Source organism: Podarcis cretensis, assembly GCF_951804945.1.
Source record: "Podarcis cretensis genome assembly, chromosome: 2".
Classification (NCBI taxonomy): Eukaryota; Metazoa; Chordata; class Lepidosauria; order Squamata; family Lacertidae; genus Podarcis; species Podarcis cretensis.
This window is the reverse complement of record NC_137171.1, coordinates 58,652,655-58,672,823: the sequence shown is the minus strand read 5'-3', so window position 1 is coordinate 58,672,823 and position 20,169 is coordinate 58,652,655. Positions and strand designations below refer to the sequence as shown.

The 20,169-nt window shown below is 42.5% G+C and overlaps 3 long non-coding RNA genes across 3 annotated transcripts in view; 1 reads left to right on the top strand and 2 right to left on the bottom strand.

The window, feature by feature from the left end:
• LOC307211521 overlaps window positions 1–20,169 on the bottom strand; it is a 39,066-nt gene that overhangs the window by 6,086 nt on the left and 12,811 nt on the right. The window lies entirely within an intron of this gene.
• On the bottom strand, window positions 3,374–19,647 carry LOC307211528. Its single transcript, XR_013836508.1, has 2 exons — window positions 19,614–19,647; window positions 3,374–5,079 (listed from the first exon to the last, which is right to left on the bottom strand). It is a non-coding gene; the product is annotated as an uncharacterized lncRNA (long non-coding RNA).
• On the top strand, window positions 4,682–6,938 carry LOC307211516. Its single transcript, XR_013836495.1, has 2 exons — window positions 4,682–4,773; window positions 6,845–6,938. It is a non-coding gene; the product is annotated as an uncharacterized lncRNA (long non-coding RNA).

Genomic DNA, 20,169 nt, shown 5'->3' with positions numbered 1-20,169 from the left:
TAATGTGCAGGCTTTCTTTTTAAACATTTGTTCCTACACTAACTACATAAGAGGGCATTCCAGAGGCCTGCATATTTACATGAAGCTAAGGAAGGTGGGAGAATGCTATTTTTTAAATAAATAAAAAGACACCTTCTCTAATGTATTAGGGGCCTATTGGCCAATATAAATGAATAAATAATAGCAATGATATAATTGGGGACAACTTAAATACTGCAAACCAGGTATGAGGAACCTGTGCAACCTTTGGATGTCGTTTGGATGTTTAGGGAAGTTTTTACTGTTTGATGTTTTATCATGTTTTTAATGTTTTGTTGGGAGCCGCCCAGAGTGTCTGGCGAAACCCAGCCAGATGGGTGGGGTATAAATCATCATCATCATCATCATCATCATCATCTTCATTATTACAACTCCCATCATCCCTGACTGTTGGCCTGGTGGCTGGTCTGAGGGGACTTGGACTCCAACCACATCTGGAGAGCCACAGATTCCTTACTCCTGCTGTAAACGCAAAAGGTTTTCAGCTGTGGCTAGAAATTTTTACATCTACCACAAAGGATCTCATTTTGCTTGCCCTTCTTTTTTTATAGCTAACCTCTTTTTACTTAACTGTCTCTTGCAAGAAGAATTTTCTTACCTATTTTGTACAAATGCACCGGAGAGGAAATTGAAAATAAATAAATGATTGTGTAGCTAAACTAAAAAGCATGTAGAATCAACAACTTGGTGCTGGTGCCACTGCAGCTATAGACACAACCTGAATCTTGTAAGTAGGATAATGCCAGATGGCATTGTGCACTGTCATAGAGACTTTCCTCCCATTTTCTAACTTAACAGGGTTGTACTGGTGACAATGACTCAGCCTAAAAGGACCAGAAGTTGCCCCTTAAAGAGACTGTCATCAGCCATGCCTTCCCATTGCCATCTTGACAAATGGCATCAACCAAGATGACCAAAGTGGCTTCAGTGTCATGACTGGGCTTGAAGCCAAACTAAACTGTTACAGGTGTTGAGTAGAGAGAACCTTACCACAATATTAGGATTCCCACAACTGATCCTGAAACTACATATATTGCATGTATTAAAACTGTATAGATTCAACATTTTATATGGATTTCCTTCAGCTGCTCAGTGTAATAATAATAATAATAATAATTTATTATTTGTACCCCGCCCATCTGGCTGGGTTTCCCCAGCCACTCTGGGCGGCTTCCAACAAGGATGAAAAATACACTAAAAGCACTTAAGCAATTTCCAAAGCATTTCTCCTGGGAAACAGAGGAAGAATTCCATTTTAAAGCCTCTAGTTCCCAAGGGAAAAAATTACCAAAAGCAAGTGCCTAATTTACTGCATGACAGAATGGAGCAGTATATACAGTATATGCACACATGCACACAATAAGCAACAAATAGCTAGAATGACATTTGTTTTCCACAAGTACTGCATTTTAGAAGAATTTGCTTTGGCTTAGAAGTGCTATTAAATATATCTGCATTATAAATTGCAGCTGTGTAAGTGATATAGCTATCAGATGACACTTGAATAGTTTCCTGTTGCACTATCACCACTGAGGCACTGATAAAAAGAAGAAAGAAATTTTAGTAGAGTTTCTAAAGTGTAAACCATTATCTTGTGTTTAAAGTGTTGTTCTGGTGATTCTGTTTTCATTACAACAAATATTGACTCAGTATTTATAAGTGATATGAGGGCGCCTCTGATAGATTCTCAAGAAACGATCCACGCCCCTCGTCTTGCCCAATATCGTTGCCCCTTCTACTCTACGCAGACGACGCAGTGATCCTATCTTTTTCAAGAGTTGGCCTTAGGAGGGCATTAAAAATTTTCGATGTTTACTGCAAATCAAATTTTCTTACAATTAATCATGCCAAGTCCAAAGTCCTAATTTTCACTAAGAGTCGAAAAACCTATAATTGGAGAATAGACGGAAAAGCCATTGACCAAGTCTTTAAATTTCAATACTTGGGAGTCCTTCTCCAACACAACATGGGCTGGAAGGTCCATCTTGCATATGTATTAAATAGAGCTAAAGCCCTTTCCTTTGCGCTACTGCATTTTTTCTTTTCAGATGGGGCTTTCCATATTCCATCAGTGTTAAAAGTTTTCAAGGCAAAGGTGATTGCAACAATAGCATATGCAATTCCAATATGGGGGTCTTTTGTTAATCTAACCCAATTGGAGGTAATCCAAAACCAGCTTCTAAGAAGGTTGCTAAAATTACCCAGGTGTGTAAGCAATACTGCTATACGACTCGAACTAAATGTTACATCTCTAGAAACCACATTATGGAAATGCATCCTCTTTTACTGGTTGGCATTATGGCATAAACTTCCAAATCTCCACTTGATACAGTGTCTCTGGAGAGATGACTTCCCTAGCCCTTGGGCAACAATAATACATGGGAAACTTGTGTCCTTAGGATTATCTCCATCTGAACTACTAAAATTGGATTTAATCTCTGCCAAGAGAATTATAACTCACAAATTAGAGGAGATGGATTTACAATTTAATATTGCGACAGGTGGTGGCACCTGTTCGCCGATAAACCTTGGCTTAACACCTCCAACGAAACTTCCATCTTATTTAACTACCTTATCTGTGGTGATGCACAGGTACGCCTTTATAAAGGCTAGATTCAATGTTTTCCCATCAAATGTGTTGGGTAACAGACTCTCCAACAGACAGATCTCACTCCTCTGTGACTGTAAAAGTGGATCTATAGAATCGTTATATCATATAATCTTCTGTTGTCCATTACATTCGGCTTTACGGTCCAAGTTTCTGGCCCCATATTTATCGAGAATTGCTGACAGACCTCAGGAAGCCCAAATAATATACTTATTAAACGACGAAGACACAAGTAGATCCCTTGCAGTCGCTAGATACCTGATTAATGTCTTATTTCAAAAGAGGAGAAATGGATCACTGTATGACTCTGACAGCTTAGCTAAACTTAAGAACCATCAATAAGTGCCAGAACTAAGACGCATATCTCCCAAAATCCGAGGGATTTGAATTTCGGTTTACATAGAGGGAGCTTATAGTGTATAGTGTTTACTTAACTGAAGTAAAATTGGTTTTATATGGGTGTTTTAACTTGGATTTTAACTGTTTAAATTGTATTGTTTATGGATAAATTTTGATGTATTGTTTTCGATATGGGCCAATGGCCGTAATAAATCAAACTGAACTGACTCAGTAAATATCATGGAAAGCAGTATTCCACCAGCCTGGAGATAATAATATAGGAATATATAAGAGCAGTTTTATAGTTGATGGGTTCCTTAGCGAATTCACTAGAAGCATGGTTCACAGTCAGTGTGTTTTAGGGCCCCCTCAAGAACAATTTGCACATTTGGGCAGTATGTTTATTTAAGGCAATACAGCAAACCTGAATATGGTAGGAACATCATCAACATACTCAAACATTGAAGAACAGGAGCCTGGTCTAGGTTTTCTGTTTGCATTTCAATACAAGAATGGTTCGCAAACATTCTGTACACTCATTCTACAAATCCAAAATGATAAGCTTCACTCACTTTCTTTACAAGTTATAAAGACCCATTTCAGGAACTCATTAAAATCTGTGGAAGCAGAATTAAGCCCTAGAAGAAATACTGAAAAAATACATACGTAGTATGTTTTTGGGTGTAAGAGTGCAATGTGCTTAAAATATAATCCAGGAGGAGGTGAAACACTCATGACCCAAGTATCAAAAGGTGGGGAACCATTCCTCTTGTCACCTTTAAATCATGCCAGCGCCTTCAGCACAGGCAATAGGGGAAGAGTTGACTCATATTTCCAGCAGGCTTGTGGCAGCTGCCTTTTCCTTCAGCCCATGGATCACCTGACTCATTTGCCTTTATCTGCTTTTACCTGCTGCCACCAAACCACAGCAAGGTGGTTTGTGGTACATCAGGTCTAAATGAGCTCTTGGTCCCTGATGGTAGCAGGTAGCGCAGCAGGAGGAGGTAGGAGGATTTCTGTTTCATTTTATCCAATTTAATTTTGCTGCCTGAGCCAAAGGAGAAGATGGCACCCCTTTGCATTCCATGCGCGGGAGCTAATCAGACCAGTAGCTGAATCTGACTGTAATGCTGCTGATGGGAAAGCCGTCTTCCATCACAAGCTAGCTTAGAGGGCACAGGGCATGCTGTGTGGCACACGCAGCTCTGAGTATCAGCATCTTGCTTCCACTCTCCACATCTGCCATCTGAGGTGGCTTCCCTCACACTACCTAATGGTAGGGTCAGCCCTGATTTCATCCTTAAACACAAAGAACGCAATGGTTCCCCAGTGAGGATGCCATCTTGCACAGCCAAATCCCACTGATTTCAAAGGCTGACTTATTTCAGCTTGTTGATTTAAATAAACACAGCCTTGGTTTCTAAGAGACAGTTTTTTGGGAGTTGTAAGTGGGATATAGGAACGGCCTCAAAGGGACAATGAATGGAGCTTGATTGTTATTGGACAACGTTTATATATAACTAGCTGTTGCCTCAGAATGGTGGCACCAATAAGGCAAGGCAGAGAGCTTTCACACAGATGCACACACAATCCTGGAAAAAAATAACCAGACAAATATAGTGAGTCACAATGGAAACATGGCATGTGAATGTGACAGGTACTTAGACAAATAGATTGTTAACACCCAGACAGACAGAGCTGATAAGCCTCTTCAGCCAACTGGACGCTTCTTTATCCTGCTAAGGAAGAGGAGGAAAGACTTAGGATGATGAGCAAAAGTAGACCTGGTAAGCTCTGACACATTGCTTCCCGACTCCAGTCCACACCCATGACAAACAAAATGTGCAGCGTCTCTCAGCAAAACCGCTTTATGTGCTGGAAGGCTGTAAATATTATTCTCTGCTTCTGTGCCAGATAATGATGTATTCTGTAGGCCAGGGCAGATTCCTCTGCATCATTTCTGGTTACGGCGATCAGGCTTTCACGAATAAAATTTTCATTGATGCTGTAGTAGTAGTAGTAGTAGTAGGGTACTTTGCAGGTGACAGTCATCTCTTTGGAGGAGTCCTCTATTTGAAATGCTATTTGAAATGCTGTCCATTGTAAAGATAAAGAACCATAAGAATGGGCCTCTTCTGCGTTGGCTCCCTGTTCGTGGAATGCTCTCCCCAGGGAGGCTTGCCTGGCACCTTCATTACATATAGTTAGGCACTAGGCAAAAACGCTGTGGATATACAACCTGACTGTCTCCCGGCACTGGTGATTGTCTGTAAGGGATTCTCATATGGTGGGGTTGATGTTGCCAGCCTACCTGTCACATTTTCAGGCATTAAATCAATCAATCAATCAATCAATCAATCAAGTAAGAAGGAAGAGGAGAAGACTTGAGGGTGCCTATTAACAGTTAGCACCTGGACAACTGAACAGGCGCACAAGTCACCTGGTCACAGTCTTCCTCACCATAGTAAAATGTATTGTATTTCTATTTAAATTACAGTAATATTTCTAAATTTGCATATATGCAGTGCTTTTTTCTGGGGGTACACAGGGATATGCATACCCTAAACACTTTGTGAATCTTTGCACTTTTGTCCATTTACAGGTTTTTTTCCCTAATTTGAACTATAAAATGGTGATTTTTCTTGAGTCAAAATGAGAGTACCCCCGAACATTTTTTTAAAGAAAAAACACACTGCATATATGCATACAAATTAGGTTCCCCACTCCTGCCCTACAGCAAACCCTATTGGTCTCTTGAGTCACATGACTGCCTGCTAGCTGCAATGTTGTACTCTTGCCTTCAGCAGTGCTGGCACTGAAGCTCAGCAACTCCCTCTTCTAGAAAGCTACTAAGGTGGCAAAGAGAATTAAGTTGCATTCTCTTGTTCCTAGAGGGGAGCTTTGAGACTCCCTGGGCCGTACAATGTACATGGCAAACAAAATAAAGGTAATATTTGTTTGGAGAGAAAGCTTGAGAAAATTTGATTGAAGCCAAATGTGTGAAAACACCTTAGAAACCGAAGCCTGATTATCCTTTTCCAGGGTGTGCAATTTCAAGGGTAAACTGCTGTGTCATCCATCACAGAAGAAACACAAACACATTTCCTCCAGGTCCCTATCAGGAGGAAGACTCATGTTCCTCCCGTAAAGAGGCAACTACCTGTTCTGACAAAACACTTGGAAATTAAAAGGCACTGATACTTGTCTTCCACTCCATCTTGTCAGACTATAGACAGAGGAGATCCGGACATCACTCTTACCAGTCTCAATTCACTTCACAAGATAAGAGTAATGGCAGGGGGGGGCAGGCGAGTAACAGAACAGGAATGTTATTCCCCCTTGTTAGACATGAGCAGGATACAATCTGGGTTCTTAGACAAAAGACAACCCTTCCATTGGCAAATCCCATTCAAGAGTGAGGCAAGAACAGCTGCAGATTCCTTTTCCATAGCACAGGGGTGGGCAGCCTGTGGCCTTTCAGGTGGTTTGTGGACTATAATTCCTGAATATCGGCCATGCTGGATGTCCAAGAGCATCTTGAGGGCCATAGGTTCCCCAAGGCTGCTGTAATATGTTAAGTATTATCGTCTCTAGGAGATTATTGGAATTTCTTGGAAGGACACGTCAAAAATACACTAAAATGCTAAGAAGTCAAGCACCACACAAAAGAATGTAAGTATTATTATTATTATTATTATTATTATTATTATTATTATTATTATTTTGTTTGTATAAAGCAAGGCTGCCCATGCAATAAGGTAGAATTAAATGGCTGCATTGGGCGTCAGATTTCAGGAATTATTAAAAGGAAGGATATTTTTGATCAATATATTGTTTAAACTATTATTGTATTTTCAGCCTCAAGACACCAAAATGTTCTGGGCCAGCCATAGGCCCAAGGCTCTCTTACTTCAGTTGTAAAGTGAAAGGAATAAAAGAAGTTGAAGCAACAGCTCATATTCTCCGGTTCTCAATGCTGGTCTAAGATTGGACTCTGCCCTTTTGTTATGAAACCCACAAGAGAAATGGGCCAATGAGCACTAGGTGCTTACCTACACTGTGTGGCCTTTTTCTCCATCATTTAATAAGCCTGTGAAATTCATGTTGAAGATTTACCATTTTTTGGTAAAAAGAATATGACAAGTCTAAGTGGGACCCACACACTATACTGTATATATTGGCAGTCCAGGGCATCTCTTGCCTCTGATTGAGGCAGGACTGCTGTGTTTCTTTGTTGTGGCTACCCAAAAACACCCAAAGAGAGGACCTTCTTAACTACCTTGTGGGGTGTGCATGTAAAGGGGTGTTTCTATTCATGCAAGTAGGCATTTGGGGAATCCAAGTTTGCACCTCATTGATTTCCAGAATTCCGAAAGCCAGCATCTGGGAAGTAAGAGGTACTATAAAGAACAAACTGAATAAAAGTCTTTGCAAATTCCCAGCTATGGTGCAGCAAGGGAAGTGATCTAAGCCCTCTTGGACAGGACAAATTCAGAGAAGGAACATTTTAAGAGCAAAGATAAATAATGATTATGCAGAGAGGGGCAGCCTAAAGGGTTGAGAGACTTGTTCCAAGAGACAGACACTGTATATTTTTGTGTGGCGTTTGGAAATAAATCTCCAGGCACATAACATAAACACTGATGGAGAAAAACTTAAAATAACTAATAAAAAAATGGAAGTCACCTACTACAAAGTAATCAGTCATTAATTAAAATTTATGTATATTGAGTTTAAAGGTAAAGGGACCCCTGACAGTTAAGTCCAGTCGCAGACGACTCTGGGGTTGCAGCGCTCATCTCGCTTTACTGGCCGAGGGAGCCAGTGTACAGTTTCCAGGATATGTGGCCAGCATGACTAAGCCGCTTCTGGCAAACCAGAGCAGCGCAAGGAAATGCAGTTTACCTTCCCAGCTGATGACATGGCTCCCCAAATCTCTTTTCTGACGAGAGCAGCTTTTGCATCTCATTTGGAAACCAAGGATCCAAAGTCTGGAGGAAGAATGGGGAGGCACATAATGCCAGATGCTTGAAGTCCAGTGTGAAGTTTCCACAGTCTGTGTTGATTTGGGGAGCCATGTCATCAGCTGGTGTTGGTCCACTGTGCTTCATTAAGTCCAGGGTCAACACAGCCGTCTACCTGGAGATTTTGGAGCACTTCATGCTTCCTTCCGGAGATGAGCTTTATAGGGATGCTGACTTCATTTTCCAGCAGGACTTTGGCACCTGCCCACACTGCCAAAAGTACCAAAACCTGGTTCAATGCCCATGGGATTACTGTGCTTGATTGGCCAGAAACTTGCCTGACCTGAACCCCATAGAGAACCTATGGGGCATTGCCAAGAGAAAGATGAGAGACATGAGACCGAGCAATGCAGAAGAGCTGAAGGCTGCTATTGAAGCATCCTGGTCTTCCATAACACTTCAGCAGTGCCACAGGCTGATAGCATCCATGCCACACCACATTGAGGCAGTAATTGATGCAAAAGGGGCCCAAACCAAGTACTGAGTACATATGCATGCTTCTACTTCTCAGAGGTCCAATATTGCTCTATTTGCAGTCCTTGTTTTGCTGATTTCATTTAATATTTTAATTTTCTGATCTTGTTAATTTGGGGTTTTTATCAGCTGTACGCCAGGATCATCGCAATTATAACAAATAATAGCTTGACATATCTCGCTTGGCATGTCATGAGTCTATATCGTATATTAGTTTCACCTTTTAAGTTGAATTACTGAAATAAATGAAATTTTCCACGATATTCTAATTTTCCGAGTTTCACCTGTACCTCAAAAGTTAATATATTTTGTGGGGTGTATGGGGTGTTAGGGGAGCCATAGTATTTCTGGTGGGGGACACATTGTGCTTCTTCTGGGGTAGCTTATTCACCTTTGGTCCCCATCCCGCACTTAGCTCTCACCTGTGGCTCCTAGAAGCTGTCAGCATGTGACAGTGGCCACACCCCGGAAAACAGTTTTGACTGGTTGCCTACACCAGGTGAGGGTAGCCAATGGGTCTCAAATCCTCGGTGAGTTAGGGGCTTTCCCTGCATGCAAAGGCAAGCTCTGGAGGACTGATAATTTCTCATGATTAATCTTTACTAGCTCTATTTGTAATCTATATTTCTAAATACCTTTTTATTTCCCCACCCACCCACAGCTTTGGTAATTAAATCTCCGGAACATTTAAGTTACCAGTTTACCCAAACACCTAGGTTGTAACATGAAGCGTGCGAAGAGAAGTGCGATGTTCACATTCTCACCATAAATAAAGAAGGTATATGTACTCTGGGCTGCATGTGCAGGAATATCCTTGAACAAGGAAAAAGAATAACTGCATTTGTTGCTTCCTAGATGCTGCAGGAGCTGATCGGGAAAACCGCTCGAGGGTTTTGTCATTAGAATTTTGGTTTACAGTGGCTACAATTCAGGTTGTTTGACGGAACAATTCTCTCTGAGCTGGAGCCCATAGCTCTTGGGTTAAACTAAATCTGAAACATGTACTCATGTCGCTTTGGAACTTGAATCACCCAAGGGCTTGCTGCTGTGCCCTTAAAATACCTGGTCAACCTATGCATCTCTGTAAACAAGTTGCTTAGAAAGAAGAAACAGATCCACACTACATTTAAGGCACATTTAAAACACATGACTTTCCGCAGTTTCCTGGATTCTTAGAGGGAAGTCATGTGCTTTAAATGGGCACTGGATGTGCTTTAAAGGTGTGGTGTGGATTTCCGGGGTTCTTTTCCAAAGGGAACTGAGCATGCAAATGCTGTCCTGCATTTGCCACTGGTCGGAGGAGGAGGTACAAAATCAGTAATGTGGTTTATCTTTCGTCCTGCTCAGGGACGAAATAGAACACAAAAAGCTCCACCCTCTCCATTCGTGTTTCTTACCATAAGCTATGCCTGCCGCTCTTTCCCCGCTGGCTTTCGGAGCCATGGCAGGGGAGGAAGAGGTGTCTGTGGCTTACTATTGGCTGCAAGAGCTTCCTGCAGCCAATAGGAAGCCGTGGCTGCGTTCCGGAAGTCAGTCCCTTCACGGAGCTAAACCGGTGCGCCGTGCCAGTTTAGAGCTGCGCAGGGACTGACTGAGTGGGCAGCAAAGGCCGGGGGCCAGTTTAATGGCCCCCTCAGGCCGTAGTTTGCTGACCCCTGAGGTAAAGACAGCCAGCTACACATAGCACTTCTGTATTCTCTCATGTGCAGTCCTTGGTATCAGCATCAAGGTGAAAGCCAGCCATTCCAATACAATCATCAAATTCCAGAATGTTGCAGGTGGCTTTTGAAACCCATCCGAGGTTTCGAAATGTCTCTGCATGTACCAGCACCGGATTTAGGGCGGTGCAGGTGGTTCCTCCACAGAGAGCACTGAGGCAAGGGAGTGCAAAATTGAGAAGATCCATTTGGGGGCCTCACACAGGGTGACATATTGCAAAAGATTGCCAAAGTCCCCCCCCCCCCGCAAACACACAGATTGTGCCAATTCCAGCAACTGAATTCAACTTGATAACAACAACAACAACAACAACAACAACAACAACAACAACAACAACAACAACAATTTATTTATACCCTGCCCATCTGGCTGAGTTTCCCCAGCCACTTTGGGCGGCTTCCAATCAAGTGTTAAAAACAATACATCATGCTAAACATGATTGGTATCACTTGCTATTAGTGGCTTCTCATGCACTGAAAGGTCTCACCATGCTACCTTCAAGAAACACACCACACCACTTTGCATTGCTGCCTCTTGCAATATTGAGACACCTATCTCTTTGTGTTCATTTTGATTTCTTTTTTTCCTTTCAGAGTGGGGTGTCTGATAGGAAAGTCTGCTTTCAAAAAGCCTGCAGAAGACAATTAGGGAGCTGGAGGGATTTCCTCTTCGTCCCTCATAGAGCAGAAGGAGAAACAATAGAGAACAAAAAATAGAGAGGCGACTACTCAAAATCATCCCGGCACCCTTTGGACTCCAGGCAAGCATGCGTCAAAAGGCGAGCCCAGCCCTTCCCTTCTCTAGCCCCAGTTTGGAGGCCTGTGGTTTCTGTAGCCAGTTGGGAATTTATTCACCTAACCCACACTCTGGAATCCCACATTGCACCAGCCAGCCAGTCCTGGTGGGGAAGGCTACCACCTTTTCTCTCTAGCAGCATCCTATGACTTTAACAATGAAACAGAGAGGCAGAAATTCAACCGGAGCACATTGTACCTCTATGTTGGAAAAGCTGCACTGGCTGGATTTCTGCCTATCACAAGTTGGTAAAAGTGGAGAAGCCCTGCCAGCACCAAAAAAGGAGGAATCAATGCAGATTTCAAAAGCAGAAATTAGATTTGCATGCTTTCAGTTTATCCAAATGAAGAGCAAAAGGGAAAAGCAAAATTGGAGTTTTCTTTTAAAAAGATAAATCAATCTACATAATTTTTTCTGAGTGCATAGTATAAATGTCATTGGCATGCAGCTTGGATTCTATGGTGTATCCAATAGCCATGGATGTAAAAAACAAAACAAAAAAACCCCTGCTACCTCTGCAATATCCTTTTTATCCAGTCCTAAGATATGAATTTTCTTTTTCTTTTTTCACCTGTTATTTTCCATGTATTTAAATCAAACTGTTTTCTGAAGACATCACTTGATTGGGTCTCTTCCATCCCCCCAAAAAAGCTTATGACTTGATAGCTCAAAATGTCAGTACTAATTAAGAAAATGGAGCTGTGCACAAACCCCCAAGAAGTGCATCTGCCGTGGGGAGGAAATATCACTATCTTCCCCAGAAGCAGGAGTGCAGAGCAAGTATTTCTCCATAAACTGATTGTTAGCCAGCGATTTGGTAACCTCTGAATTATATGCTGAAGTACCCAACTTCCTCTTGTGGTTATGAGGAATAATTTTATATTTTGTGAAAGCAGAAGTTTAAAAGTAGCCACAGCTATGAATTTACATAAGACACAGCCAAATCCCATTCTGATTTATACCCTGTTCAAAGGCTGCTTTTGATTGGGTCAAGGGGTACAAAAAAAGGGATCCCTCCAGCCATTGCTAATGATGGCTATTGCTACACTGTGTTAATAACCATGTAGCTTACATTAGCCTCCTGCCACAAATGCCCCCACTTCTTTTGCATTTCAAATTAAACCAATGTGATATTAGACTGATACTGGATCTCAGCACTAGGCTGCCAGTTAATTTATCAGCAGCCCTGAATAAAACTCAACATGTAATTTTCAATGCAATTTGACTGATCAGCAATAACATAATTGGTTGCAAATGTCTCTCTCTTCTGTTGGTTTTGTCAAGTGATACTTTCATTAAAGTGACAGCACCAAAAATATGATCTGTATTCTTTTCTTTTAAATCAGATCTTGGCAAACATAGGTTGGCATGCTAATGAGAACTCAGGAGGGGTTATCTGGTTTTGCCTACTTAGCATTTACTGTTCAGATAATCCTTGAGATATTGTTGGTTGGTGGCATTGCCCCCTCCCCACGCGAGAGAAAGTTTCAAAGCCAGAGAGCTGGGGCCAAGAGCAGGAGCATTAAATGCCAACACTGAAATGAAAACTTGGAGGCAAATTCTGTCTAATGGCAGAGGAAACCTTTTAAAGCCTGGACTAAAGTTAGCTTTCATGGCCTGATGTCTGGAGCTGTTGCTACAAGGACAAGGACATTCTCCCTGCCTATGAGGTCAGAGGGATTTTAAGTTTGTTGCTTACAAGATCAGTTCTTTGTTCCTTGCTAAGGTTGCACCTTATCTAATTTAGAAGGACCAGAGGAACTTACCCCACCCCAGTGTACGAAGAACTGTCAGAAACAATGCAAACTGGGATCCTGTAACTCTATTTTCTTATGAATGAGGTTGCCAGCTTTTTTTTTTTTACTAGTTTTGAAGCTGTGCCTTTAACAGCAGACTGGCAAGCAGAAATCAAGCTTTTCCAGCCACCAAAATAAGTGAAGGAATCCCCTTCACCTAGGCTCAATTTTTGTGCATGTTAGGTTACAGTTCAAGGCCCAGGACCAAAACTGAGTCAGCACCAACCAATGCCAGCAGCTAAGATGGTCAAAAGCCAGTTCTCCCAATATGAGTAGCCTGATATGTAATTACTTGCTAATTATGCAAATCAGACACATTAATGTGTGCATTCTCTACCAAATGCTTTGTGTTTTGCTCCTAGCAAAGACCACAAAAGTCCAGGAAGGAGCAATTAGCAAAGACCACAAAAGTCCAGGAAGGCGCTTCTGCCAGCACAGAATGGTCTCTCTCATTGGCTCAGTTCTCATGTAACCCCCAAGCCAAACCATAGCATAGTGCAATGAATACAAGCACGTGGGTTCCTAGAGAGGCGGCTGTGCTCCTTCCTCAGTCCTGCTGCTGCTGTGCTACACAGCACTAAGCCATGGTTTGGCTTAACATACCATCTGAGCCCAGGCTCATAGTTTGCCTCCACCAAACAAAACCATGTGTTTCAAACCAATTTGAAAGGTGCAAAAAACTCTAGGGCAAGGGGTGGCTACACTGTGGACTTCCAGGTGTTGCTGACTCCCCACACCCCTCACCATTGACTGTGCTAGCACGGGCTGATGGGAGTTAGAGCCCAACAGCATCTCAAGCGCCACAAGTTAGCTGCTCTAAGTTATGTGTCTTAGTTTACATGGTCTGTAGAACCATATCAGCGTCAACCCCCTGGCTTGGAATCAATAAGATGTGCTTCAGAAAGAGGCCAGTCCCTGGAGCCTATTAGGCAAAAGAACAAGGCAAGGCTAATGGGCAAGATTAGCACAAATCTGTGGGGTCAGAGGTCTCGGAAATTAACAACAGGCCTTGAGGTAATTTTTCCTAGCAACAGGCCACGGACTGAAAGGAAAAGCTTTCCCACTTCTTTTAAAAAACAAAATTAAAAAACACGTGCTCTTGTATCTTCCGTAGCAGAGAGTACTTTCTCTTCCACTAAGACAGGCATGTGGAGCCTTTAGCCCTCCAGATGTTGCTGAACTACAAACTGCATTATCCCTGCATTATGCCTGATGGGAGTTGTAGTTCAGCAACACCCTCACCCCTGCGCTAAGAGAGGAGTCCTCAGATGCAGGATTAGGCATGGGAAGGTCATTAGAGGATCAGCCATCACTATAAGAGTAATCAGTCTCATGGACTAGACATTCTAGCATGAAACAAGACTGGCCCAAGACATTTTGCTGCGCATGGCAAAGGACAAATTGGCACATCCAGAAGCTGACCAGACTGGTACTTGATTCTTACTTTTAAGAGCTCTGTCTGGCAGAACCTGAGATTCTGCCCCTAAGTCCCGATGCTGCAAACCATCTCTCTCCCATCCAAGGCCACCTCTTTGGCAGGGTAACATATATGGCACCACAAAGCTACCCTTGTGATCAAAGGCTCCACCACCAGATTTCCCCAGCTCACTAATACAAGCAGGAAGCAGGCACTTGTCAAAGGACAGGCCTTCCATGTATGCTCAGAGGCTCCCAGCTTTGAGTTTCTGAAAACAAAAAGGGGACAACCTGATTCTTCTTTCAGATCACACCCATAGCACTGCATGAGTCAAACAGTTTAGCTTCAGGTTTGGGAGCAGTGGGGCCTGTTTGTGAAGCTATTATAATTCACCCCCCATAATATCGCCTGCAGTGTTTGAGGGTGAAAACAAGAATTTGATCAATAACATTCATGTTTGGGGGGTGTCAAGGAAACCAATCTTTCTCTTCACAGGAATAGACAAGCATTTAATGTCAGGGGAAACAAACAGATCCAAGCTCTGACCCCCCAGTTGCACAGCTGGACTGAGCACAAAGCACCTCCCCAAGATAAAGTCACACAATCCTTCTAGATAGTAAATGTAATACAGTAAGATGCATTGCAAGCAATTGAAATTAGCACCAGAAATTACTAAGCAATCATTGTGAAGTCTTAATTCTAAGGCTGAGTCTAGAACAGTAGTGGGGAACTAGAATCCAACAATGTGTGAAGGGCCACTAGTTTCTTATCCCTGGCCCAAAAGGAAAGTCATCCTACAGCCACACATCAAAACCCAGTTTCCCTCCTTTAAATTCTGTCCAATTAGCAGAGCTATTGCTGCTTTCTTCTCCTTGATCAAATAATCATTAAACAGTGCTTTCCATTCATTGGGTAGGATGCAGGAAAGCAGGAGCAAGCTTGCTTCATACTGAAAATGTGAGCAAAATATTGTCTGCATGTTTTCCCTTAATATATCTGAAAATATAAGGGCTAGAGGCTTAAAAAAAATTTTTTATAGAGATGCCACCTTTTTCTGGTAGCATCCTCTGTGCCTTTAACAATTGTGCAACAGCTAGAATTTGAAAAGGTGCTTTTTTACCCCACAACCTGGAAATGCATCAATCAGGAATTGGACTTGCTGAATCTTTGCCCATTATATAATTGTTAAAGGCACACAAGCACTGTTCCCCAGGCTACATATACCGTAATCTTGGTGTGTGGTGGTGGTGGGGGGGGGGGACATGTAATACACTTTCATCCCTGGGAAAGGTTATGTGAGTCAAACCTCATTATAAAGACCACAAGCAGCTTTGATGAGTCCTGGTTTTCCTCTTCTGTACGCCAATTGATATGATTCCTTTCCACCTTCCTACTCCACTGTGCTGAAAAAGGCTGTTGCTCATGCCAGGCTAAACGAGTTACTAGGTAAGGTGCTTCAGGAGTACCCTCTTGCTGTTACTGACTAATACGGGCACACTTCTGGAATTCATATTAGAATGATGAATCACAGCTACAAATAACCTACTTACACAGCTCACAGATGCTGTCATCAAATTCAAAGGAGACTATTCTGCTGAAATGTTCTTAGTTTGGGGGCAAATAAAATATGTGAACTATAACATGTCATCACATGTCTTTCCCATTTCCTACTTGGCAATGTGTATATTTCTTAGCAAATGTTTTAATTTGTGAATTAGATTCAGCAGTACTGAGGTCTTGCTTAACTTCTGCCAATCACATCCAAAGCTGCAATTTCTAGCTTCCAATTCTGGAGTTGGAGAATAGCATAGAGGGGAGAAATGCAGCTTATCTTGTCTACTGGCTGTGATCTGAGGTCTATTTTTTTAGTAATAGCTTTGAACCACTAACTATCCTCCCCTGCCTGCCCCAGAGGAGGGGGAGAATATCACTTTAGCAGCTCAGGATGGAACTTCAAACTAGCCCTTCTCTGAGTGTTGTAAGATATGAGTGTGTAAGCTGGAGAGCTGTAGCATTGTTGAATGTGGACAGGTGATGGGGCTGCAAATGCAAACATTCAGGCAGGTAGCACTTGTCAGAAAGAAGTAAGACCAGCTTAGAATCCAAAAACTACTTGCTTATTTCTTGGCAAGAGAACCAGCATGATAGTATTACTAGCATATTAATCTATCGGACAATGATCGGATAGACCAAGGCAGGTTCAAGTCCTTGCTCTGCTATGAAATTCACCTTGAGTCAGTCAGTCATACTGCCTCACAGGCTTATTGTGAGGATAAAATGGGGAAGAAACTATGTTGAAATAATAATAATAAATACGTTTTCCTATATTAAATAAAGCAGATTGCTGCTCCACAAACCCAGGGTGGGGAACATTGGGCCTGGAAGCCAAGTATGGCCCTCCTCCATGTTTGGTCCTCAGGACTCTCTCCCAAACCATGCCCTTCCCCAGCCCTGTTTTTTTGTCTGGCTCTGCTCATGCTTATTGAACTAGACCAGGCTTCCTCAGACTCGGCCCTCCAGATGTTTTGAGACTACAATTTCCATCATCCCTGACCACTGGTCCTGCTAGCTAGGGATCATGGGAGTTGCAGGCCAAAACATCTGGAGGGCCGAGTTTGAGGAAGCCTGAACCATACGAAGGGATGTCTGTGCATGAAAGAAACCAGGGCTGGCCCAAGACATTTTGACACCTGAGGGAAATCACATAATGGCATCCTTCCCTGCCAGGGAAGAAGGGGTGAGTGAAGATCTACATTAGGAACAAGGGGAAGAACAAGGGTAGGAGGAGACCAGCAGACCTATTCACCACGAGGCCACTGTAGATGAAGCATGGGGATGGGGGGTTGCTGAGGAGGTGGCAGATCTGGCCTCAAAGGAGCTATCACTGCCACCTCACCTGTGGCAGCAGCAGTGAGCAATGCATTCCTTGGAGGCTGGATCTGCTGCCCCTGCCAATCCTACCACCTGATGCAATCACCTCATCTTGCATCATTGGTGGGCCGGCCCTGGAAGAAATGAGTCTCCTGCACAAAGGTAGAAGTAACATTTGTTGCTCTTCCTACTTTTGTCCCTGGCCCTTCTCATCGCTGGTTTGTGTTGGGGGACCCTTTAACCAGCAGGGAATATGGCCCTTCAACGGAAAAAGGTTCCCTGCCCCAGGCACTGCAGGTGAGGGTAAGTCAAGGTACATTCCTTTAGTAAGGGCTTTAAAGAAAGGTTAAATTGCCCGCTAGCACCCTTTGTCTGACAACAATGACCAAGCCATACCAACAGCTTTGCATAACAAGGCAGCAGGCCTCTCAGCCAAATGTTTCAAGATAGCTGTTAAGTCTTCACCAAATTGTCCACATCCTTCCTCTGTGAGGTAATTTCCATGCACAGATTTACAATCCTTTTGTTTTCCTACAAATAATAACTGGCTGAAGTAACTAAGCCTAGAAATTCCAAATTTGTAAGGGTCTCCTCAGCCTAAAAGTAGGGCATCTTAACTGAACTGAGCACTTTTTTTCCTCAGCAGAGCAGATGAAAAGTGACAGATTAGTTGCAGAGGATTTTGTGTACTTGTTTTGTTCTTTGGCTGGACTTCAGGAGAAAAACAAGTCTCCATTTTGCAGGTAGCTGAATTTCTGTGCATCAATTTCATAAGTTTATTCATTTATTTACATCCCACTTGGGGCCCCTTCCAACTCTACAATTCCATGAATCCATGATTGATAGTCCAAGGATCTCAAGGCAGCATACGTGCCCCCTGTCCTCACAACAGCCCTTGTGAGGAAAAGTTGGCTGAGAGGTGGTGACTAGCCTAAACTCACTCAGTGAAGTTCACTTTTGCATGGGGATTTTGACTTAAGTCACCCAATCCCTTTGTTTGATGGTCTGACTGCTACACCACAGTTCATCTGCAGCCATAGAGGAAGACCTTTAGGAAGTTGGTCAGTCAGCTTTCTCAACAGCAGGGCAGCTGCAGCTTCTTGGCAGAAAGTGCTGTAAAGGAACACTAAGGAGTGTCTCTTTTTTCACACATAAAAAGCAAAGCTAATGTCAGTGACTAAGCATTTTCTATAAATCAAGCTGAAACAGCATTTGGAAGCCTAGTAAAAACCTGCAGATATATCCGGGGGGGGGGGGGGCGGAAAAGTACTGTAGTGACTTGAGCATTAAATAGGTCATAGATGAAGTATAATGGTTATTATGCGGCTTAAACTTGTACCTTGAATGAAAAAGACTTTAAAATTCAATTTGATGTCTCCACTTACAGATTTAGAAACTAGAATGAATCAACTTGATTAAAAACATCCAGGGTTGTAATTTGGGGTTCCCTTCCTCCCCTGTCCCACTTGCTTTACTCTTTCACAAGCTTACTTTCCTTAATAGTAGGAAGTTTCAGAAGCAACTTTTACACAGGACCAGTTCCCTTGTGAATATTGAGGACTTCTGATGTTGTGGTTTTTAAAGTTTTTTACAAAAATGCAAGTTAAGTACAGAGCAGCAGGCAGACACCTAGACAAACAAAGCTGGTATTTAAAGCAGCATCCGTTTCCCCAAAGGAACAGCACGCAGTCTACACAAGACTGCTTCTTTTCAGAAAGCTGCAAACTTTCAGACTTATTTCTCTTTTTTCTGGCTGTGTTCAGAACAGTCAAATGGCTTCCTTCAGTCCCCGGTACCAGGTGGGTGTCCAATAGCTAGTAGCCACCAGCCTTCCAAGGCCATTAAGCAAGCACCCTCAGATAGAAAGCTATACAAAAGCTTCACAATAATGTCATTTTGCATCTCTACGGAGCAAACTGTCAACAGTTATTAAGTGTGGCTTCCAACTCTCATCCATCAACATTTGGATCACTTAATGCTTTTACCCATTACATTTCAGTTAACTTTATGCAGTCTCACCTTGGCTTTTGGCTGCTCCCTTGTCCAAGGTGTACAGAGAACTGCTCCAAAGTGCAAGCTGTTCACACAGCTGCAAGACAAGAGGGTACAGCAGCCAAGTTGCTTGTCAAGCTAGGCTGAGCAATGCTTAATGGAATGCGGGAAATGCTGTAATGCAATAGTGCTAGCACAGAAATTTATCAGCAAGCGTGAGAGACTAATCTTGTGGGTGCTCACTCAAGATCACTTATTGCAGGTTACGTATTCCATAACAGACTTTAATCACCATTTTTAATTCTTCACACAATTCAAGATGGTTAATGACAAGTGACTGAGTCATCCTTGCCATTGCTCTTCTCCCCTAATTCACTGCTGATTTGTGCCATGGCTATTTTAGTCTCCTATTCCACTTTATTGATTTTGAGGTCAGGTTCACACCATAGTGTGATTGGTGTAAAACAAAACCAATCACCTTCATCAATCCATCTGTATGGGGGCGGGCGCTAAGCTCTGGCCCTCCATCTGGGACTTACACAAAGAGGCATTTTGTAGACCAGCCCTAGATTTGTGGAGCTTCCATCACCTATAGGTTAACAGAAGAAAAAACATTAAAAACCTTTTTGTTCCTGTAGGCATTTGGTAGCTTGGATTAAATAGGGAGTTTGGTTTATTTTAACATACACAATATTTACTTTTTCAACCATACGTTTCTTTATGCTTTCAACCAGGCTATTTCTTCACTCCACTGTAACATATATACCAAGCTCAAATAATATGAATGTTAAGCAATCTTATTTTATATTCATGCCACAACTTAAGGAAGGCTTCCTCAGTCATTTCAAGCCTAATCTTGAATCCTCCTGCCACCATTTCAATAGTCCATCCGGTATTTTCTCTGGCTCCTTCCAGTCTATGCCACTGCCTCCAGTCATACTTCCTCTCAGTGTTTGAACACAGAGACATGGACACACAAGAATATCAGCCCCCCACCACTTCACATCTTTCTCCTCACTTCTCTCTTTTGATTAGTTTACTCCACTGTCTTTATAAAGATCCAAAGAACAAAAAGAAAAGCAAGTAAGTGGGATT